This window comes from Polypterus senegalus, chromosome 4 (assembly GCF_016835505.1).
Source record: "Polypterus senegalus isolate Bchr_013 chromosome 4, ASM1683550v1, whole genome shotgun sequence".
Taxonomy (NCBI): Eukaryota; Metazoa; Chordata; class Cladistia; order Polypteriformes; family Polypteridae; genus Polypterus; species Polypterus senegalus.
In genome coordinates this window covers 117,188,083-117,213,105 of record NC_053157.1, presented here as the reverse complement: position 1 = coordinate 117,213,105, position 25,023 = coordinate 117,188,083, and positions in this window count along the sequence as shown.

Genomic DNA, 25,023 nt, shown 5'->3' with positions numbered 1-25,023 from the left:
GGAAGTTGGAGAATTAGTGACGTTGGTAAGTTCAATATGGCGGCTGACAGTGGCGTCATACCACCGAAATAAGTACGTACATCAGTTTCGGTTAGCGCAGGGAAGCCGCCTACCAAATTTCATGAAGATGGGGCCATGAATAAGAAAGTTCAACATGGAGGACGTTGTTGACCGTTATGACTGTTACGCGTAGAATTTCAAAATGAAACCTGCTTAACTTTTGTAAGTATGCTGTAAGGAATGATCCTGCCAAATTTCAGCCTTCTACGTACACAGAAAGTTGGAGAATTAGTGACGTTGGAAAGTTCAATATGGAGGCCGACAGTGGCATCATACCACCAAAATAAGTACGTACATCGGTTTCGCTTAGCCCAGGGAAGCCACCTACCAAATTTCGTGAAGATGGGGTCAGCCTTCTACCTACACGGGAAGTTTGAAAATTAGTGACGTTGGAAAGTTCAATATGGCGGCTAACAGTGGCGTCATACCATCGAAATATGTATGTACATCGGTTTTGGTTAGTGCAGGGAAGCCGCCTACCAAATTTCGTGAAGATGGGGCCATAAATAAGAAAGTTCAACATGGCAGACGTTGTCGACCGTTATGACTGTTACGTGTAGAATTTCAAAATAAAACCTGCTTAACTTTTGTTAGTAAGCTGAAAGGAATAAGCCAGCCAAATTTCAGCCTTCTATCTACACAGGAAGTTGGAGAATTAGTGATGAGTGAGTGAGTGAGTCAGTCAGTGAGGGCTTTGCCTTTTATTAGTATAGATATATAGTATATATATATATACTAGCAAAATACCCGCGCTTCGCAGCGGTGAAATACTGTCTGAATATTTTTATTAATAAAAAAGTAAACATTTTAGACTGAACGAAAATATGTAAAAAATTAATTGTTAAGGATCTCTCTGTATACCATGTTGTCAGTTCGGCCCTCTGGTTGTAATATGACTAAGCTGTGTGCTGAGCTCACTCTTGAGCATGCAACATACAGTTGGCCATGTGAAAAGCAATCCGCCTCAAATCAATGCCAACCTTTTGTAGTGTTTGTCCCTGAGACTTATTACTTGTCATTGAAGCAGAGCCTTACTGGAAATTGAACGCGTTTGAATTGAAATGGGAGATTAGATGGTATAACGGGGATGCGAGGAATAAAAACTGTGTCACCTGAGGCACTGCCAGTAAATATAGTTGCTTCAATTAGGTTGTTTTGTAGAGATGTGACCTGAAGTCTTGTGCCGTTACAAAGTTTCGGTGGTTGTAAGTTTCTGCTTCCTTGGCGAAGGTCATAAACGAAAGAAGACACAGCAGTGAACACAGAAGAGAACCCGTGGATTAAATAAAACCTACACAATAACTGTAACAATCGTAACAAATGAACAATAAAATAGAAGAGAACCCGTGAATTAAATAAAAAGGTTGCTTCGTTGGTGAAGCAAGGAAAAAGCACTTTCTTATATGTCGTTCGTTTTTAAAACAGTGCAGAAGCTGCTTCCTTGGCGAAGCTCGTAAACGAAAGAAGACACCGCAGTGAACACAGAAGAGAACCCGTGGATTAAATAAAACCTACACAATAACTATAAAAATCGTAATAAATGAACAATGAAACAGCGGAGAACCCGTGGATTAAATAAAAGGCTGCCGTTGGCGAAGCAAGGAAAAAGGACTTTCTTATATATCGTTCGTTTATAAAACAGTGCAGAAGCTCTGAGAAAGCTGCTTCCTTCGCAAAGTAAGGAAGCGACTGAAGAGACGGCGGGACGCGGTAAGTGTTCGGCAAGGCAGCTGAAGCGCTGCATTATGGGATCTGTAGTTTATTGTGTTACCAGTGCTTCATATCCCCGGGCCATTAATAACAATAATACAGTATATAAAATGATCTTGCGGGCGGATATAATTACACGCGGGCGGATGTTGCCTCGGGCCTTGAGTTTGACACATATGGAGTAAATAGAACTTGAAAAGATATATTTTTCGTACATCGAGCCAGCGTGCTATTGTGGTTTTGCTGCATGCCTCAATAAGTCATCCTCCCTCGCTCTTACTTTTTACCGTTCATCTAATGAATACACTGAGTATGGCTTTACCAAAACAATCATTGATGGCGAATAAAGTATCCATTATTCGAGTATGTAGATACATATATATATACCCGTATCGCAGCGGAGCGTAGTGTGTTAAAGAAGCTATGAAAAGAAAAGGGAACATTTTAAAAATAACGTAACATGACTGTCAATATACAGTAATTGTTTTGTGAGTTTACTGAGTGTTGCTGTCATCAAGGATTTGATTATCATTATTTCTTTCAATCAGGTTCGTATTTGTAGGATGTGTTGTGTTCAAGTTACATTCCGTGTTTGTCAATCGTTGTAAAGATGACAGGTTTCATTCATCGATTCGTTTCTTACTGCATCAATAAACAGCTCGTCTTCTTCTTTATCTGAGACCGACACACTGCATGCACGGGTTTTTTACACTGTCTTCCTTTAGCGGGACATTGACTTTTCCACCGTGTGCTTTGTTTCCACAGTAGCTGCATTTATGAATATGCTTGTATGTATCAGGCGCTTCATATTTTTTGCTGCCTTTTCAATTGTGTAATTCGTTTTTGTTCAGCTCTTTGGAACTGTTGCTTTTGTCTGTGCACTGCGTCAGTTCACGTGAGGCGCTCGGTGTACATGCATCGAAGTTTCCCAGCTGTGCTGGTGCCATGTCGTGCTATGTCCATGGCTGTATCTAATGTTACCGAAGTCCGGCACTTAAAACTTTCTCTCGCAGTTTCGCTGAGTTTGTGCCAAACACCACCCTGACCATCTCATTTTCCTCTGCATAAGGACAGTCCTTCACCCGTGAATATTTAACCGTGGCAGTTTGCTATTGGATTGCCGCTGACGGACGGCCTTATATGGGTAGGCACTAAATTACAAAGCGCCAGCGACAGCCTGTCTATGAACTTAATTTAAAGTTTAGGTTTACATCGTGCTTTGTTTCCGAAGTAGCAGAACTCATGAAGATGGTTGTATATGTCACTTTCGCTCGCTTCTTATTGTTCGCTGCCTTCTCAATTATATAATGCATGTCTTCTTCAGCGCTTTTTGGGCCTCTTCCTGGTTTTCTACGTACTGCGTGATTACGTGGAAGGTGTGATGATGTCACAAGAAACTCCGCCCCACGGGTTTCAAGCTCATCTCCATTACAGTAAATGGAGAAAAACAGCTTCCAGTTATGACCATTACGCGTAGAATTTCGAAATGAAACCTGCCCAACTTTTGTAAGGAAGCTGTAAGGAATAACCCTACCAAATTTCAGCCTTCTACCTACACGGGAAGTTGGAGAATTAGTGATGAGTCAGTCAGTCAGTGAGTGAGTCAGTGAGGGCTTTGCCGTTTATTAGTATAGATATATCCATCCATCCATTATCCAACCTACTATATCCTAACTACAGGGTCACGGGGGTCTGCTGGAGCCAATCCCAGCCAACACAGGATGCAAGGCAGGAAACAAACCCTGGGCATGGCGCCAACCCACAGCAGACAGCATATACCTGTATATATACAGGTAAAATTCCCTTACAAAAAATAAATAACCCTGCTGTTCCTGTTTCAAGATGAATACAGCTGGTTTTGCTAAAGTACTGAGACTAAGCCTTGTGTTTTGGGGTACAAGACAGGGACTTATAGTGCAACCCGATCCCCTTTTATGATTTACTTCTCTGGCGCTTCACTACAGTTCTGTAAGCCTGCTGTTTCCCTGCCCCGGCAATGGACAAACAATCTTCCACAGACGTGGCAATCGCACTTCGGTATGCACTTCGGCATGTAGTCCCGTTGGGTGGGGGGATCCCAAAAAAGTTTAGAAACCTCACAATATGAAGAAGAGGAAAAGGATGATTGCGGCTTCTGATTGATAACTGTGCTGCCCACAACATGCTTCCACATTTAGATAATGTTCACGTTGAATTCCTCCCACCCAATTGCACAGCAGTGCTTCAGCCATTGGATCTGGGCATCATTCTCGCACCCTGAAAGTGTATTATCGCAAGGAAATACTGAGAAAAATTTAACTTGTAACTTGTAGACAGGAGGAGATTAAAATTAACGTGAAAGAAGCTATTGAAATGATTGCAAACACCTGGGGCCTCATGCATAAACGGAGCGTATGCACAGAAATGTTGCGTAAGAACGTTTCCACATTCAAATCATTAAGTATAAAACCTAAACTTAGCGTAAAGCCACGCACATTTCCATGGTACCTCATACCCTGTCGTACGCAAGTTCTCCGCTCGGCTTTGCAGACTGGCAGCACCCAGCGTCAAAGCAGTGCTACTGTTCCTGTGTGGTTACTCTTTATTTCTTAGAACCACATTCCTGATGCAGCTTTATAAATACACTGAAACTAACCGCATTTTGTTTATTAGTGTAATGCATCTGATTGTAATTAACAATGACACTGGAAGGATAGATGGATAGAATAATTAATCTAGAATAATTAACCTATCCTAATATACTACAAAGATATTTCAATGTTCCTTAAAAGTTTTCTAGAATCGTCGTTACAGATGGCTTAACGTCTGTTACAGAGCTGATTGTGTGGCGATTGGGTATTTGGAGAAAGAAAAGTAAGCACAGGAATTGGAGGTTAGTACGTTTGAAAGAGACAGTACTGTTACAATAATTTCATCGAAGTCGCGCACAATCACGCACCGTGTTCCCCTGTTTAATGACATGCTTTAACTCCTATCATCATAAAAAAGATATCACGTATACATCTCAGTATATTAATTATTTAGAGAGCTGTAATATCACGAATGTAATGGATTCTGTGTCCTGTCGGAGAAAGAGAAAGCAGAAGCACGTAGCGATTCACACACATAGAGCACATAGAAGATCACATACAAAACAAAGCATTTAACGTGCCACTTTAATTACGATGTGACTTGAGAAACTGGTTAATTAAATGATTTTAAGATGAAGTTTATGATATTCTACTTTAATGACAAAATAAACTACGTAATTAAAGTGGAACTTCCGAGATTAAAGTTGACATTTCGTGTGTTTTACCCACTGTGTGCTTATTTTTTTTCTCTGTACCCTAATAAGCTTTAATATGACACTCAGACGGTAGGCTACAACTCGCCTTTTCACGGCGACTTTGATATCTGACAACTTCTGTTTTATTTTGGGCACTGTGCGACTTTATGAAGTTGAGCTTCTGAGTTTCTCCAACACGCTATGTCAGTCGATCAGCTTCCTTTTGTTGTTTATACCACTGTTTAAACCAACAAATAGTATGTTTTTCCTTTGCCTCCACTTGGTATTCGCTGAAATTCTTCCATTTTCCCTCTTGCTTTTTCCATTGTCTTTTCACAGAACACTGAGCTTAAGGGCTATTTATATTGATTTGCATATTCAAAGAGGCGTAATTCTGGGAGGAGTTGGGGCAGGACAGCATGTGCGATACTTTTCACGCTGACCGGGATTTAGGTAGCGGAAGAACGCGGAAGTTGGTGTACGCACAGATTCCTGCATCTGGATTTTCCTGTGTGTAAGCATATTTCGGCTTTTGTGCTTACGTCATGTTATAGTGCGAATACTCCGCACAGCGTTATGCATGAGGCCCCTGGACACAAGTTAAAGAAAGCTCTATAGTGACAAATACAGAATCTCTTTACTACGAAATTTTCATTACAACAAAATAGTATATTTTTTAGGTCCCTAGCAGTTCGTTGTAACGGAATTTTACTTTTATATATAATTAGTTACAAGCAAAGCAAAGAAAGGTAATGACAAAAATACAAAATGAATGCCATAAACAACCCCCAACGATATTTACAGTCTCAAGTAAGTCTGTACTGTAAGTAATAATTGTGGATCCTGATGTGCAAACAACAGATAACAGAATGATAGATTTGGTGGAATAAACCCCTTTTGTAAACCGCTTCCCAAAAAATTCACACAGTCCAGAGGGTGAATGATCTTCTGAGGCACACCTCTTCCCAAAGACAAACTGCAGACAGGAATGGGAGAAAAGATACTTGTCACCATCTCTGCAATGGACATAATAAAAGTCCAGCCACATCCTTCTCATCCAGTTTTATATGTACAGTGCCTACAACTACAATTCTCACAAGCTTCTGTGCATTTGTGCAAACTTGTTTAAAGTCACAAACCCATGTTTACAAACCTGTTATCTGAGCTACCAGTGGGCTTTTACAAACATTTAACAATCGGCAATCAGGACATACTGTACAAAAATGAAAAACCCCTATATAGTGACGCTACAAGCTTGCTATTAATAGTGTGATATAAAATAAAGATTGATTACATAGGACATTAGGTACTTATAGTATACAAGAAGTTGGGAACATCACACATTTTGGTATAGCTGTTTTTTCATCTTCTTTGTTAAACATTATCACATGACTTGTATCTGAAGGTAATAAGTATTATAGCAGTTTTTACTATTATTTGTAAAGTATGAAAGACTATTTGTAAAGCATGATCCAGAAATCAAGTTGTAAATGCTTTATTTCACTAAACATAATGGTGTGGGAAATTATCGATTTACCGATTTTTGATGCCTGCATCAGACTGATCTCCCTAGTTGAGAAGCTTGTACATTTTTTATTAGAATACTCATTAATGTAGGAAAAGTATGACATGTGCCCAGATGTACAGTATAAGCAAGCAGAAGTGATCTTATCCAGGTCAATGATATGAAGACACAGTGCATGTAAGTTTTTAAATGATGAAATAACACAACATGGAACTATACCTATTTTGTTTAAATGTTTTGTCCCTTATGGCAGTGAAGCCAAGAAATTGCCATGTTTTCTGAGCCTTTAATGCCAGTATTTGGCTTTGGATTGCAGAACATTAAGCTCTAGCCTTGTGTGCCTATTGCCATTGGAGACCAGCCCCTGACCTCAGAGTTATTCTGAGGGGAACCAAAGAACACTTGGAAGTATTAGCGGGCAAGGGATTAAAAGGCTGTTCCAGCCAGAGAGCCTTTCAGCTTGGAGTCAGGTGGATGCAGATTGGCAAGAGCTCAGCTGGCTGGAGGAAGAAAGTCCAGAAGTGGTGGGAGGTATCAAGAAGGTTTTGTTGAGTATGTTGTGGGTATGTTAAGTATGCACCTCATGGGCTGTTCAGGGGTAATAACATGTTTAGAAAGGCCCATTGGGCCATAAGATATTTATATTCCCTTTTAACTTTGTACTTTGTGTTTTCTCCTTCATTTTAGCCCTCCATTGCCTGTCCATGAGGGTACCCCCAACAGGCTACATTTTACATACTTGAATGTAATTATTTTAAAGGTTGGTGGCATAAGAAAAAATATATATTGACATCAGACGTTCAGTACTGTTGGTGCACAGCCACATAATAATCAATGCACTCGATGCATAAAATTAGGATTTGGAAGAACATATGCTGAAATTTAAAACTAGAACTAGGAATGGCTAATCTGATAAACCACAAAGGCCCCTTTTCTGAATTGTGGTTTAAAGAGACTCTACCATTTATTGCTTTCAGCAATAAGATCTTTACTTAGTCTTTTATTAATATTGTGCTGTGGAACTTAGTCACATAGCATGTAGTAACTACAGCTATGCATCTGTTAACCAATCCCTATGTCTGATGTTTAAATTTGGACAGATTTTGCTTGTTGGGAATAAAAGCAGTTTTTCTGTATGGGCAAATCAAAAGGACAGTCATAGTTTTTAACAAAGGTCATTACACAAGCATTATCTTAATCATTTACCAAAATCTTTATGGTGAAACATAAAGTTGAAGTCATAACAAAACAAAACTTAAAACCAGAATCTCGTCCAAAGTTTGTTTTATTGATTGCTTAAGTGCTAGACTGTTATGTGGTTTTTAATAAGTTTGGCAGCTGTTCAATGAGGGCAGCTGTCTTATATATCATGGTTGCCATGATGTGACAGGGCAAAGGACACGTGCATAACAACCACACAGCATCACAGCAGCCAAACATACAAAAAACACAAAATAGCAGTGCTAAGGAAAAACCAGTGTACAAAACAGTGAGAAAATAAACATAATAGATAATTGAAATAGCAGGCAGCATGGTGGCGCAGTGGTAGCACTGCTGCCTCGGAGTTAGGAGAACTGGGTTCGCTTCCTGGGTCCTCCCTGCGTGGAGTTTGCTTGTTCTCCCCGTGTCTGCGTGGGTTTCCTCCGGATGTTCTGGTTTCTTCCCACAGTCCAAAGACCTGCAGGTTAGGTGCATTGGTAAAGTGTCACTAGTGTGTGCTTGGTGTGTGGGTGTGTGTGCCCTGTGGTGCTTTGGTGCCCTGCCTGGGGTTTGTTCCTGCCTAGCATCCAATGTTAGCTGGGATTGGCTCCAGCAGACCCCCGTGGCCCTGTGTTAGGATAAAGCCGGTTGGATAATAAAAATATAACCTAAAATTAATATAAAAAGTAGTAACACTTTGAAACAAAAGCAATCATAATAAATTGATTACTAACCTGTGCCTGGCCATGTTCACACCAATAAAACACCTTTGCCCTTTAAAATGAGCTATAATCATCTGTGGAAATTCGTTTCAAAATATTTTGAAATGTAAAGCATGTAACAATAGTTGAATAAGGTCCATTATCTCTGTCAGCACCCTGACAGATTTAAATAGAGATTGTAACCACAAGGGGGTGCCAGAAAGCACAAAACCAAAGACACACAGTAACACAACACACGTTGCATGAATAAAATAATGGATATTTTTTGTACAAAAACACCTTTTCACAATCTTTACACCAATTATCAGCCACAATACACAATAAATACTCAATATACAGTAAATCAATGCTTCCTCCTTTTCATCCAGAGACAGTCTGTGTCGCCTTCCGCCTTCCCAGCTCTGACTCAACTGAAGTGAGGCAGTGGACCCCTTTTATGTCAGACCTGGGAATGCTTCCTGTGTCACACCATGTCTTCTGGGAAGCACTTCTGGTTCATGGAAAATGTAAGGAGGTCTTCTGCCAACAGTGCCATCTAATGGTAGCCAAGGACCTGACAGGGCTGCACTTCCAGACTTAAAGTCCCAAGCATCCCAATTGGGTTCCCAGATAACTTGTCCAAACTGACAAAAGCTGTCAACTATGGTTCATTAATGGTTCATTAAGCTTGGACCTTCCTGAACACGTTAATTCTGACTCAGTATGTTTCATCTTCTTTTCCCTTTTAAGCTTACTTATCCAATATTTGCCCAGAGGGCAGAAACTACAAAACATGAGAACACAGTCAATATCTCAAAGAATGCCATACCATTAATATAAATCCCAACTTTAGTTCTTGATTTTAATAATAATTTTGTGATTTCTAGATTCAGCTCAATAAGTTTTAAACTTGCACAACTGCAACCAATGCCCATCTCATTTCAGCAGAGCAGCTCTGCTTTGACCCTGAAAGAATACTCCAAGTAGTGGCACTTGAAAGACTAGAGTGAATTTCCAAGGCACCTGTTTCAGTGGTAACTGTTGAAGGGGAGCTTTAATGTCAAAGCACCTGCTGTCATACTTAAAAAGATGTATTCATAGGTTCAGGTTTTTGGTTACTTGGTTCTTGTTATATTGTAATTTTTTTAACCTCCTTTAAAATTACTATACAATGTAAATTCATATGCTGTATGTAAGATCAGCATGCACTGTATATTAGTACAAACCAATTAGGCTAATAGACCTCAGTTAAAGAAATGTGTATTATTGTAAAGTTTGTGAGACTTACCTGGAATGTTTATTGGGCTCAGCTACTCCTGCCCTTGAAAATTAACACACACACCGACACACACACATAGATCCACAGACATCCAATCCAGACAAACTCTAAGGTGGCCAGTAAATTTGCAACATTAGGATTCTCTAAATAGGGGGTCGCTATTAATAACACTAACAAACAAAGTGGGTGTTATTGTGATACACAGAAAAGCACAACTCTTTTGGTTATATGCTGTCACATCCGGGACGCCCGAGGGGACCAGAGGAGACCTGGTGCCTCCTCCCGACCACGAGGGGGCGACCGCCCTTGTTTTGTTGGTGGCCTCGGGTAGGGGGCTTGAAAGCCCAACCCTGTAGGGGCCTGTGGCCACCGCCAGGCGGCACCCCGGTGCCTGAAGAACCCTGGAGCCCACACCAGGAAGTGCTGGGGGGAAGAAAAATGGGGACACCCGGAGGGCTTTCGGGTTCGCAGCTGGCACTCCCACCACACTGGGGCGTGTCCGCGGAGGAATGCTGGGAAGCAGCTGGAGCCTATCCAGGGTGTGATAAAAGGGGCCACCTCCCAACAGTCGAGAGCAGAAGTCGGGTGGAAGAAGCACGGAGCTGGAGAGAAGACTGGAGGCGGCCAGAAGAAAGGCATTAGTGACTGTGAGGCCTGGACTTTGGGGAATCAGTGCTGGAGGCACTGGGTGTGCACTGACTTTATTTGTAAATATTTTAAATATTAAATGAGTGTGATGGGTGTTAAACTGTTGTCCGTCTGTCTGGGTCCGGGTCCCGTTCCACAATGCCACTTACCAACCAAACGGTGTCTTACTTTTACTGAAGTTATTCTAATTTTGCCTTTCACTATTTTGTTGTTCATTTTAAGATAAATAAATTTCTTTATTTATAAAGATTCTGTTTCGGACTTGTCACTCAAGACAGAAGTTTTGATGGTTCCTCTCCCTTGAGGGACAATTTTGATATATTTTGGGGCAATTTAATTTATTTTTGATCTTTACAGTGTGATAATGAGAAAGAAATATAATCACATATTAATCAGATTACTAGGATGGCATTTTTTTGCTTAAGAAATATAGCAAAAGTTAGACCTCTTATAACATTACAAGATGCTGAGAAATTAGTTCACGCTTTTGTTTTCAGTCGACTAGATTATTGTAACGCACTCCTCTCAGGACTACCTAAAAAAGACATCAATCGAATGCAGCTGCTAGAATATTAATAAGGAAAAGAAAATCCAAGCGCATTTCTCCAGTTTTGATTTCACTATACTGGTTACCTGTGTCATTTAGAATTGACTTTAAAATACTGCTTATGGTTTACAAAGCCTTAAATAATCTCTCTCCATCTTATATTTCAGAATGTCTTACACCTTACACTCCAAACTTTAACCTTAGATCTTCAAATGAGTGTCTGCTTAGAATTCCAAGAGCTAAACTTAAAAGAAGTGGTAAGGCAGCCTTCTACTGTTACAGTATGTACCTAAAATGTGGAATTGCTTGCCAATAGAAATTCGCCAGGCTAATACAGGGGAGCACTTTAAAACACTGCTGAAAACACATTACTTTAACATGGCTTTCTCATAGCTTCATCTTAGTTTAATTCTGATGCTCTGAATATTCAGTTAATTATAATTATTATTCATGGTATTCATATTCAAAATCCATACTAACCTCTACTTTCTTTTCTGTTCTTTTTCCAGTTTTCAGTGGTGGCGATCTGTGCCACCACCACCTGATTAAAGCACCGTGATGTCCCTACATTGATGGATTAAAGGTCAGAAGTCCACATGACTGTCATTATCAAGTTCTTCCATGAGAAAACCTGAATACCATGAGGACTGATTGAGGTAATTTATGTTAGGTAGAATGCCTAGAGGGAGCTGGGCGGTCTTGTGGCTTGGAACCCCTGCAGATTTTATTTTTTTCTCCAGCCGTTTGGAGTTTTTTTTTTTGTTTTTTTCTGTCCTCTCTGGCCATCGGACCTTACTTTTATTCTATGTTAATTAGTGTTCTCTTATTTCAATTCTTATTTATTTTGTCTTATTTCTCTTTCTTCAGCATGTAAAGCACTTTGAGCTGCATTATTTGTATGAAAATGTGCTATATAAATAAATGTTGTTGTTATTGTTGTTGAAATGCAAATAAAGTGTTGAGGCACCATTGTGATCACTGTATAAGTTGCAGTCTGTTAAATTAAATACAAAATCAGAATAAATAAGGTGTAAAGATGTGAGATGTTCTTCAGCCCTCCCCAGATGGTGTCAAAAATGATTTTTAACTTGCGATGACAGGAAGAGGTGTGTTCAGCTGGTCAGGAACCAGAAATGACGTCTTTGGAAACACAATCGTATATCACTGCTTTTGCAGAGGCAGGAAGAGAAAATACATTAGGCAACAGTGCCAGCACCTATGTGAGCCTTTAAGTTGTCTCCCAATAACAGTCAGGCCCAATTTTAGTCATGCACAGGCCTAAGTCTGTCTGAGAAGTGGGTGAGTGGGGTCTGGCTGTCTGGGGTAAGGCCTGGTTATCTTGTAGAACACAAAACATCCTGTTTGCTATTTGGAGTGCACTGAAATCATGAGATTATTTGGAAGTGTAAGCCAGCATTAAAAACAAGCTAGTGGAGGCCTACCTTTAGTGCCATACTTCTTTATCAAAGCAGATGGGATTTGCCTGTCGTCATAGAAGTGCAATTTTTAAAGAACATTTTCTATAGAACGAGCCATCTTTGATCAACATTAGCCTAGCTCTCTGATTTCCACTTTGTAATAATTAGATTTGAAATTCATGGTTAAGTGTTGCTTAATAATGGAGCCCCTGGGGATAGTAGTAAAGGAGAGAATTAAATGAAAAAATTGTGTCATTATGAACAATGCTGCACATCCTTTCTCTGACACACTAATAGTGAGTACTTTCAGCCAACAAATTATTCACCAGAAGTGTGTCAAGAAATGCTACGGGGCTCCTTTATACCGACAGCAATAAATATGCATAATACCTCACCTAGACTGTAACAGCCAAGTCAGTACTTTTCTTTCTTTTAAATTTTTTTGCTTTATAGTCTTCTGGTATATGTTGAGACCAAAGTGTGTATGAATATTTATTCATTTATTTATTTACTTACTTATCTACCTATATATGTAATTATTTATTTAAAGAGCTTCTGGAAAAAAACAAATTACTACTTGGGGATGAATAAAGATCTATCTATCTATCTATCTATCTATCTATCTATCTATCTATCTATCTATCTATCTATCTATCTATCATCTGTCTGTCTGTCTGTCTGACTAATGCATTTCCCTAGTCGAATGTGCATCTCTTGTCTGTGAATGAAAATATGAGTACTACAGACAGATTAATAGCAACACATTTTGAAATGTGAAATTGAATGAAGGGATGAACACTGAGCAGTAATATACTAAAAGCTGTAGAACTTCCTGCACCTTGACTGTGAATTTTCAAAAACCTTGCAGTGGCACGGTGGTGGGTTGTAAGGGAGCAAACAGGAACAATTTGCAATATGTATTCAACTTAAATAGCAAAACTATTATAGTGAGCAGAAGCAGACACACATAGATGGCTGAAGAACCTGTTTGCAGTTGTTGATGTGGACATTGAGGGGTGAAAATAGAATGTAGGATGGGGCAGAACACCAACAACTGGAAAAATGTTTACATTTTAAATATCTTCTGCATTTGTAAGTAAAGCATTTCAGTGCATTTGTGACTTGGGTCCTGTATTGTTACAATGGCTATTTGTAAATCAGCCATATTTTCTTTATAAATGCCTTGTACTCATGAGTATCAGGAGAAGTGGGCAATGTGGAAACTGTAAACTGTGTGAGCTTCAACAATTTGAGGAATGTAGTTCCTTTTGACTTGAGATGCATTACTAGGGTTCAGAATTAAAATTAAGTTGTCTAGCTCGAAGGCCAGTTCTTCTTTCAAATTACTTGGACAATTTACGTATAAGAAAGTTCTGTGTCATTTCTCCTTACAAATCCCTAAATTACCTCAGGCTTACTTACAGAAATTGAATAAAATATTCACTAGGTAATTATTGGTGTTGACAGATGATTAGAATATACAGCAGCACCATTTATAATGTCAGAAAAGAAAGTTTTACTGCATTTGTGGAATCATTGTAGGCCTCTGCCAAGTAAAGCATACCAAAGACATACTGACTTTACATGGCCCCAGGATGTGAAGCAGCAGTGCTTGCTGTTGCCCACCACTGAATGCTTTCAGATCAAAGCTGTGAGCTACTTCTTGAAACTTTACTTCTGTCAATTAACAGGATAGGAGTATCCAAAAAGGAAAATGGAAAGATGCAGAAGGCAGTTTTCAAGAGACAGCTATCCTAGCCATCAAGGGAGATGTCAAGCGTGAAGCAGTGCATAGACATGACTTAATCTTTCAACAGCCAAAGTTTTATTCAGCTTGTTTCTAAACCTCATGGCACATTGTAACCCAGCAACCACCCATCAATCGCCATGCATGTTGCAACAGCAATGCCCATGCCAACATAATGTTTTTACTTCCTAAATAAATTATTCTGTGGTAAAACCATTATCCATCATTTTCATTGAAAAGCTAAATGAACAAATGAAATACCACCAAAAAAACTTATATTTTTAATCCCTAGAATGATATATGGCAGAGAGATTTACAGATTCTAAGTATGTGCATTATATATCAATATGACAAAACATTGATACAATTTTCAAGACAGTAAAACAAAATTATTGACTTGTTAAATACATGTAAGTTTCTAATTTTTCTAAAGATAAAACAATTAAATATTATAATTTTCGGGAAAAGGGATGGTCATAACCACAAAAAAAACTAATATTAATAATAATCTCTCTACTATAAAAAAAATCCTGAAGAGAAACACTAGGGATTAGATATGTGATCTTCATGTGAAGATCACGGAAGACACTTAAAAGACCCGTGAGACGAAAGAGATTGGCCACGGAGTATCTCGCGGGGACCTTAAACATGAGACTTTGTGCCAAGAGATTGACAAAGGACTGTCTTGCGGGGACATAGAACATGAGATTCTTGCAAGACACGCCCTACTTACAACCAATATCAAATAAGACCACGGACAGCAAAACACTCAGTCATGTAAAGGCTTTGTACACACAGATCCAGGGCTCTCAGCACATATAAAGCATATAAGGACAATACGTTATAGATGTAACATCGACGACTAAACGAAGAAGAAAGCAGCGCGGAGAAAAGAGACTCAAAAGAGAAATAAAAGAAAAAAAGAAAAAGAATAATCTAGGTGCAAATTCAGAAAATAAGGAAAGTAATTATCAGCCTGGAACAAGTGGAATTGAAAAAAAAGCATGTCTAATCGGGTTCAGAATTAAAAGACAGAGAGTAAAAGACACAGTAGAACTTCATAAAGACATTCACAAACGTTTGCGCTATACACATGCAGAGCAGGTTAGAGATTATGAAAGCAGTGGCAGGATACACATGTGGAGAAAGTTAAAGTATATGAAAGTAGGAAAATTAGAAAGTATAAAAAAAGAAAGTAAAGATCGCAGTAGTGCAAACAAACAAATTATTACTCGGAGAAATAACGAAAAGTCGAATAGAGATTGAATATATGGACATAGGTGATATGTCAGAAGTATGTAAATATTGTAAGGCTTTGAAGTTAAAGTCAGAGAATTTCAAAAATTTTACCTCACATGCATTTACTGGTTACTTTGCAAAAAAATGATTAACTGCTGATGATGTAGATTGTTTTGTCTGTGCTGAAATTCCAAACAGAGAAACCTATCCTGAATTATGGTACAAAGTCATTAAACACATGTCTCACTGAACTCATTTAAAAGATTCAGCATATTGGGAAACAAAAGATTCCAAATATTGTTTTTACAGAAGTTCTGAAATAAAAGTGAAACTAATAAAATAGCAACTATTCAAAGAAAAAAAAATCTTAAAAGTGTGTATCTGGAATACCAAAAACAGGGGTTGGTGAGTGAAGCGAGCAGGGGCGAAGCCCACTAGTTAAAGAAAAAAAAAGTAATGAAAAACCAAACTAGAAAAGCCAAAATAACAAACTAATACTTCAATAATGAACAAAACAAGAAACAACAAATAAAGTGTTAAATTAAGAAGCTAAACACTTCAGTAATTAAACAAAAACTGAGTAGTAAGATAAAACAAAAACAGCAAAAGGTAATTACTAATAAGTAAGATTAGGGAAATTTAAAATATGCACAAATACATTAAAATAGCAAATGAATGATGTAAATGTGTGGACACTAGGGGTCACTGTTGCCCCTTTTAACTCCATCAGATAGATGCTGGACACAGGCTAAAACACTAAGAAATGATTTAATTTCTTCTTTAAAGTGCCCCCAAGCACCACAGCCACAAATAATCAGACGATTAATCACTAATTCTCTCAATATAATTCTCACTTTTCTCCACCACACCTCTCAGTAAGCTCTGTCCTACACCTCCTGACTCCGGCTCACCTGCTGGGTTCCCAACAGTCCTTTAAATAGTCCTTGACCCGGAAGTGCTTCCGTTCTTCCGATCCCCTGACTTGTCCGCACTTCCAGATCAGATGGAAAACTCCAGTTTCTTCTTCAGCCCAGAAGTACTTCAGAGCTTCTGGCCTCGTGATTTGATTGTACTTCTGAGGTTTATAGAAAATAGAGGTCCTTATATGTTTCTGCAGCATCCCCTGGCATTCCCCACAGCATCCAGAATGGCTGTGATACCGAACTCCAAAGTCTATAATGCCCAGAGTCCGGGGCACTATTATACTGTAGGGATGCTGCTCTCTATCGTGTTGGGGAAATCAGGGTCCCAAATTAACTACCTTCCCACATTCTTCCACTCTTGGGATGTCCCGGCCGGGTTGAACTGTTGGCCGTCCCTCACAATGAGTAAATGACCAAATGCGATATATGCAAACTCAAAACTTAATATGCAAATCCAAAAAAACTATTTTTCTAAACCATGAACACAGAAAGAAAAAAGAAAGCTTTCTATTTAGTAATAAAATAACAAAGAATAACCAAGAGTGAGCTAAAGAATATAGCAAAATAAGCTAGCTAATGTCACGGCACTTGGCAGCAGGTCTCTTAAATGTACCTTACTTGTAGTCATATTAGATAAATATTATAAATGTCTGTTATGTATGGATCTTATTTTTATTTTTTCTCGGGTTTCTCTGAAGCTGGAATATTAATCTTAGGGGTTTTAACACCCAATGAATCAAACTCTGAATATGATGACAATATCATTTTTAAGATGAAATTAAGCAAAATATGTTTATTATATTATACAGATAAAACTTTAACTTCATTTAAATAATCTATATTCTTCACTGGGAATGGCGTGAAGGATAGAATAATTAAATATGTACTACGAAGATATTTCAATGTTCCTTAAATGTTTTGAAGAATCAGCGCTCTAAGCATACAGATGGCTTAACGTCTATTACTGAGCTGATTGTGTGGTGATCGGTTACTTGGAGAAAGAAAAGCAAGGACTAAAGGGGCGGCCATGCCAATACATATTGAATATAAAACAGAAAGAGAAAATAACAACACAGCTAAAAATGCAGTGGCAAATTTCGACAAAAGTTAAACGCTTGTGTCATGAGCACGAGGCGGCTATGCAGTGTCCGCAACAGACGTGGCCATCCACCGTGCATAAGATACCATATTGACATTGGCGAAGGGACCACCGATTCTTTCTCTCCCCAGGGCCGCCACAAGCCTAGAGCCACCCCTGAGTACTGCTGCAATAAATAATTTCATTGAAGGTCGCGCACAATCACTGAGCCGTGAAACTCATTTTTAATAACGTGCTTTAACTCCTATCATCATGAAAATGACATCACGTATACATCTCAGTATTTTAGCTATTCAGAGAGCTGTAATATCACGAATGTAATGGATTATGTGTACAGTCGGAGGAAGAGAGCCGGTTTAAGAAGCAAGTAGTGATTCACACACATAGAGCACATAGAAGATCATATACAAATCAAAGCATTTAACTTGCTACTTTACTTATGATGTGATTTGAGAAACTGGTTAAGTAAATGATTTTAAGATGACGTTTATGATGTTCTACTTTAATGACAAAATAAACTACATGATTAAAGTGGAAATGTCGAGATTGAAGTTGACATTTCATGCTATCCCCCACTGTGTGCCTTTTTTCTCTGTACCCTAATAAGCTTTCATATGACACTCAGACAGTGGGCTACGACTCACCTTTTCACGGCGACTTTGATATCTGACAACTTCTTTTTTATTTTTGGCACTGTGTGACTTTGTGAACGTGAGCTTTCAAGTTTCTCCAACATGCTATGTCACTCGATCAGCTTCCTTTTGTTGATTATACCACGGTTTATTTGAACAAATAGTATGTTTTTCCTTTGCCTCCACTTGGTATTCGCTGAAATTCTTATATTTTCCCCCGTGCTTTTCCCATTGTCTTTTCACAGAAGGCTGAGCTTAAGGGCGATTTATATTGATTTGCATATTCAAAGAGGCATAATTCTAGGAGGAGTTGGGGCGGGACAGAAGGCGCGTGCACGAGTGTTAGTTTTCACACTGACCGGGATTTATGTAGCAGAAGAACGCGGAAGATGGAGTATGCACAGATTCCTGCATCTGTATTTTTCTGTGCGTAAGCACGTTTCGGCTTTTGTGCTTATGTCATGTTATATTGCGAATTCTACGCACGGCGTTATACATGAGGCCCCTGGTCTCCTGACTAGGTCAAGTACTGATACTTTGCCAAGAAGGGAGACCAGAAGTATGTAGGGTTTGGAGGAGATGACCTTTCTGGAGCCTATACTTCCTTGATACACTAGAGGGCAGCATTCTTGTCTCATTGCCCTTACTTTTCAACCCACAAGTATGATGAGAAATGCACTCCCTTACAGCAGTCCAGTGGTATACTGCACCTACCACATGAGGGAACTGCAAGAAGGAACTATATCTGCCTTCTAGAGACTTCCACCTGACCCGGAGATGTTTCCATCGGGCTATGCCCTGACACCGTACTCCTAGGTCCAAAATAAAAGGAACCACCCTGCCACATCTGGGAAAGTCAGAGTTGGGAGGAAAAAAGGTAACACTCTCTGAAGGGAGGTGGACAGAGAGAAAAGAGAGGCCGAAGAGGAAGTATTTATTCGGTGTACTGGCTTTGTTAATTGTCCCCTTAAGAGCTGTGTGGCATAGGAAACGCTTATTGGAAGGGTTCCCCACAATAAAAAACTTTTTTATTGAACCAGAGTGGTGTTAGGTCTGGTGCGTCTGGGGTTTTGGGACTCGGCAGTGCCCCCTACTGTTCACAAGCATGAAATCAACAAAGGGAAGTGATAGGGGTGTAAATGATAAACACTAAGAAAACCATAAACATGGGCGAGGTACTGCTGTAAACATAACAAATAAAAGCACTGGTGCTTGTTTCATGATTCCCTGGAAGTACAGATGACCTTGGATAGTTGTTTTTTCACTAAAAAAAGATAAAAGCCTTTTTACACTAAGAAACTTTAGTTATTATTTTAAAATATGTATATATTTATCCATCAAATATAGTGTGCTATTTGAAATTCCTGCATATAGTGTTGTGATCTTTACTCTTTGCTAAGCAAAGTGTTTTTCTTGTGGAATTTGGCTCGGACACAGACAGGCAGACACATCTAAATCACCCAACACACGTTTATTATAGTGCTTCATATTTACAAGAACTAAAGTGCACCTCAAAAACCCCCAAAGTCCCCAAAGTCCTGACCATAACACAAATGCCTTTTTCTTTCTTCAGGCTGCCTCCTCGCCTCCTCCCAGACCTTCTTCCTCACTCCCGACTCCAGCCGCTCAATGGAGGGAGGCGGTCTCTATTATCATCACCCGGATGTGCTCCAGGTGTGCTCCGGCAATCTCACACCGACATGCCCCAGTGTGGTGGAAGTGCCGGCTGTATTCCCGGAAGCACTCCGGGTGTCCCTGCAAGTCTTCCCCCAGCACTTCCGGGTGTGGCAGAAGTGCTGAGGTCCAGGGCTCCCAAGGCATCGGGGCACCCCCTGGCGGTGGCCACGGGCCCCTACAGGGTCGAGCTTCCAAGTTCTGTACCCGTGGTCCCCATAGCAACCAGGGTGGTCACCCCCACGTGGTCTGAGGTGGGTGTACGCCCTCTTCCGGTCCACCAAAGCATCCCGGCCGGGTCTCCCATCCAGCCATCTGCCACATTCTTTAAATCTTTAAAGTCAACTAGAATTTTGCTTGGGTTTGTTCAAAATCTGTGATGATGCAGGTTCCGCTTCATGCTCCCATCTTGCTTCTGGGAGCTCTGAACCCGACACCGTCGGTAATGTCACTGATGAGCTGGACAATGAGGCACAACAATGAAGCAAGGGGATGGTGCAAAAAGTGAAAGTGCTTTTATTAAAATCAACAAACAAAACCAAACACTGTCCAAAGTGCAGTGCTTCAAAAACGTTTCAATAAATAAATAATCCAATAAAATCGAGTGAACTGGTGAAGGTTAAAATCCAAGAGAAAAAAAATCCTTTAAAAATCTGAGGTTAAAACAATGACTAGAAGCCGTCCTTTTAAAAACAGATCCCGGTGCCTTACTTACTGGTGACTCCTCTGCTTCTCCCGTCCAGGCTATGCACCAGGGGAGCCACCCTACCTGCAGCTGACCTTCTTTCTGCCATCATCTGCTGTTCTGTTTGCCTTTCCGACCCCTGGCTCCGTTGGTCATCATTAGACCATGAATTGGGCTCCCCAGCGACCATGGCACTCACGCTGGGGCTTTCATTTTCCAAGTCCCGACTCCTGTTGCCCTTTCAGCCTTATGCAGTGTGCCATCCTCCTTCCGGTCTCTCCTGCTCCTCACTAATGCTCAGTGGGAGCCCCGGATGCTGGCCAAACTGCCCACGAGGGCTCACTGTGTAGCTGCCTTTCTCTCTCTACAGAGAACACATTCGCTCGTTCATAACCGGCTTTCTCCTAACTGCTTCCTGCCTTCTTCTTCCCCTTGTTATCTCCGTTCGTCTTTTTCTCTTTGTTCTTTTTCTCTCCGCTAGCCGCCTCACGAATCTATTATTTATAATGGGGACGTGGATTGTTGTGGCAAAAAATTGTCACCAATAGGTTTTTACCTGAAATGAAGGCTTTTAGGACTCAGAGGACAGGCAAACAAGAGTTTATAGCTTTATTGCAATTCGGCCAAATCAGACTGGGCCCCGAACAGTTCAGAAATCAAAGTTTATAGAATTATTTCTTATCATCCTGACCTCGCTCAAATTAGCTCATTCGCTGTTCTCTCTGACTCCCCTCTGCACCCATCCAGCCGATATTTTAAGTTCTCATGGGAACCATTATTATCTCTTGACTTCCTTCTGCAGCTGGCCACTGGTATTTTTACTGTCTATTGTTCATCTTTATTTTCTGTTTTGCTTATTTTGATTGGTCTTGGCCAGGCAGATGTTCCCTTCTTCCATTTTTGGGCTTTCTCTTATCATTTCCTTTTCCTTGGCCTTCAAGCTATTTTATATTTGGTGGCTAAAGCTAAGCTTTAATTAAAAAGAAATATGGCATGTGCCTTTATTTAAACATTTGCTTGGCACGCCTGACTTGCATTAATATCTGCATTAAAGTTAATGCTTATATTTTTCTATATTTATTTATGCTAATACATGAATATACTAATTTTATTTTTCATATATTACATCATCTTGACTTTGTTTGTAGCAATGCCTTTGCTGTTTCTGCTGACTCACTATTCCAGCTGGCTTCTCATGTGCCTACCATGACTATTTTTCTGTATTATGTCATTGGTATGTTCCTCGCTTCCTAGCCTTCAAACAACAGGTGTTCTTATTCCCCCTTCTTTTGTCCTCGATAGTTTCTGTGCGTCATTCTCTTCTTATTCTGTCCTTCCTTTATAATATTGGCAATTTTGCTTCAAGCCTAACTAGAAATGCAATATGACTAATATTTTTTATTTAACTATCTGCTAATTTATGCTAAATCTAATGCTTCAGAAGCTGTTAATTACTTTTATGGTAATACATAAATTTTTATTTTCCATAGGATCAGGTGTGGCAATTAACAGCTCCTGGCATCAATGACAGATGCGGATGAATCCTCATCTGTGCACTTAAGCGAGGACCGCCCACACCACGAATTTACCCGGAATCTCGCTCCGACCACATTATCATGCCCCCTCTCTAAGCTGCGAGTGTGGCAACTATTTATTAAAAAGTGGCCTTTTTGACTTGAGCTGTGGACCCGCTACACCATAAGCTCCCTTTCTCAAAATGGGAGCATAAATAGAGTAGCAAGGAGTATACCTGGTCTGCTGAAATGTTTTCTACTATTTAATATTCTAATTTATCATGGTATTTCAACTTAGTTGAACATGCAAGTAAGACAATACTATATTGATATTAATATATTAATATATTAATACTATATTGAGATGTATGACATAGATTAAGCATTGCAGGCAAGGACAATTAACACAAGACAGAGCCTGGACAGTTCAAGGCCCTAATGACAAGACAAAAATTGGCAATGACAATTGTAACATATGTTTGCACTGCAGTGTGACATGTTTATTTCTAGTAGGTTGTGATATATATATTTGCAATGTTCTGCAATATATATCCTCAAGTGGCTGCAAGAGACTTAACAGAAGGAGCTAGTTTTTATTTACAGGATGTTGAGTTGACCACTGGGTGAAAACCCTTCTCCAAGGCAATGGTTGATGTTTGACTACCTGTAATAGTAACAGCCTGGCCTATTAATAATGAATTAGAACTTAGGGTTACAGCAGCTCCTGGAGACTTTAGAGGTAACTCTAGGATTACTGTTAGAGGGTACTATCAAGCCTTGAGGCCAGGGTTGCTTCGAGGGTCACTGCTTCAAAAATAAAACCATCTATTATTGGTGCAATATATATTGCCATTTTCAGTGTTTTTGTCTCATCTTTCAGGAAATTGTGAGACCCAGCTGTTACGGCATGACATACTTTCTTGCCTACATTATTTCTCCCAAAGGGTTCTGACATCATTATACTGCATGATGTTTTTTTCTTGATCATATTATAGTGATTTTAAATGATGAGTAATTTTGCTCCAGAATTAATTTTACTCAATATGACTCTCTACAAAAATTGAAGAGAAGTTCTTGATTCATGCTCTGATGACATCAGTGCCAGCTGCTCTAATATACAGTAAATAAACCACAGGAATAAAATTTGCACGCAAATTCATCCTAGTATGCCTCTACTTGTATTTTATAATAAGGAATTGTGTACTTTTTGCGACTAAAGATTTTTAGAGCTTCAGTGTTTCATTGCAGACAGTTAAAGCTTGCTTGCCAAATTAAGACAGACAGTAAATAATGTCAATAATTAAATGGTATAACTGTCAGTTAGGCAAAAGCACATTAAATACTATATCAATAATAAATGGTTTGAATGTTGGGTAAGCAAAAGCACATTTAAAAAGTAATTTTTCACATCAATATCCCATTTTCCTTAACACTCTTGCCAAGGTTTTCAACTACTGCAACTGTTGTAATATTGCCATATTACAAAGCGTTTTGTAATCCATTCATCTTACATCTGAATTCAAACTGTCATCCAATTTGACGGTTCTTCCTTTGCTTTGATATCTATTAGAAATCAAACCCTAATGGACCACAGTCAAGTAAACTAAGATGTCTCAAGAGCCGGGACATTTGTTTTTGAAGTCATAATGCCTTTTCTTTTTGCTTTGTGAAAATCATATATACATTAAATATTATGGTAATTAGATATATCCGAATAACATATGTACTCGGATTGTCGATGACAGTATGAAAGGCACCAAACTTGGTGACTTATTTCATGTGTTTTCCACCATGTTATCTGCTCTATTGATATGTTTTCTTAGCACTTAGTATATACTGACACCCTTGATACATTTAAAGAGGCAAAGCAGATATTATCCTAAATGTTCAGGAGAGATAATGTCCATTCACTTCTTTTAAACACAAATAAAATTTGGAGAAGTGTTAGGATACAGATACTGTATTTTTAAAGGGTTCGAATGTAAGATTTCCAAAATTTGTGGTTCTGATATATAAATACCAATTTGTTAAGTGGAACAAACTTTAACTATCCATCCATTTCTTAAGAGTGGAATAATATATGGAACAGATAACCTTGCTCTCTTACAACTCCAGGAGATCAGGTCTCAGTCTCAGCAAGCTCTTCTGCACAGCAGATCAAGATAGGTACATCCACTGTAAGAGGATCCCCAATAATGAAACCCACATCCTGCTAGTCCTCTCTTTCCATTATAACACATTGTTTCTCCCACAGGTCATTACAAAAAATTTCCTGCACAGTACCCTTTATTCCAGCCCTCCTGACAACCTCCTAACGTACTCAAACTCCTTGTCTGTAACTCACTTCATAGAAGAGAACCACGTTCCTTGACAGGTCATTTCATTTGTGACACTTGCAGTGTCTCAAAAACAATAGCATTATATCTAGCCCCATGAGAAAGTTCATTATTATTATTATTATTATTATTATTATTATTATTATTATTATTATTATTATTATGAGTGTCTAAAAATCTTATTTACTGCATTTCGTGCGGAAAGTATTCGGCTATCTACATAGGTAAAAAGATGGTATGGCCAGCAGTTTGTTTCACGGAGAACGTATGAGCCATCAAGGAAGACCTCACAGAGCTTATTGTAGAACTCTTTACATCCCTAGATCATATTCTCACTGTTCTCTCAGATTGTGTTCTTTTATAAGGTTTCAAAGAACTTTTAATGAAAAACAGAAGCTACGCTCATTCTCAGCCATGTTCAAAGCCTTAATGACCAACTAATGTTTTTATTTTTAACTTCATCTTCTCCATTTCCTGGTCAACTTTCACTTCTTTTGTTCCCTCCTTCACCTGCTGATTCCTCTTCAGTTACGCATCTGATGATTTTCTTACAGCTGCAACTTTATGTCTCTTATCCATCCATCCATCCATTATCTAACTCACTATATCCTAATTACAGGGTCACGGGGGTCTCTTATCTTCATTACATTTAAGCAGGTAAATAACCTTTAACTTTTGTTTTCCTTTACAAATGCATGCTAACACTAACACTTCACTAACTTCATTACTGGTAAATGTCATCTTCACCCTTCCAGAATATCATTCTTCAATTGTATTAACAACCAACATTTTATGTTTATTATTCTTGGGCATGTCTTGGC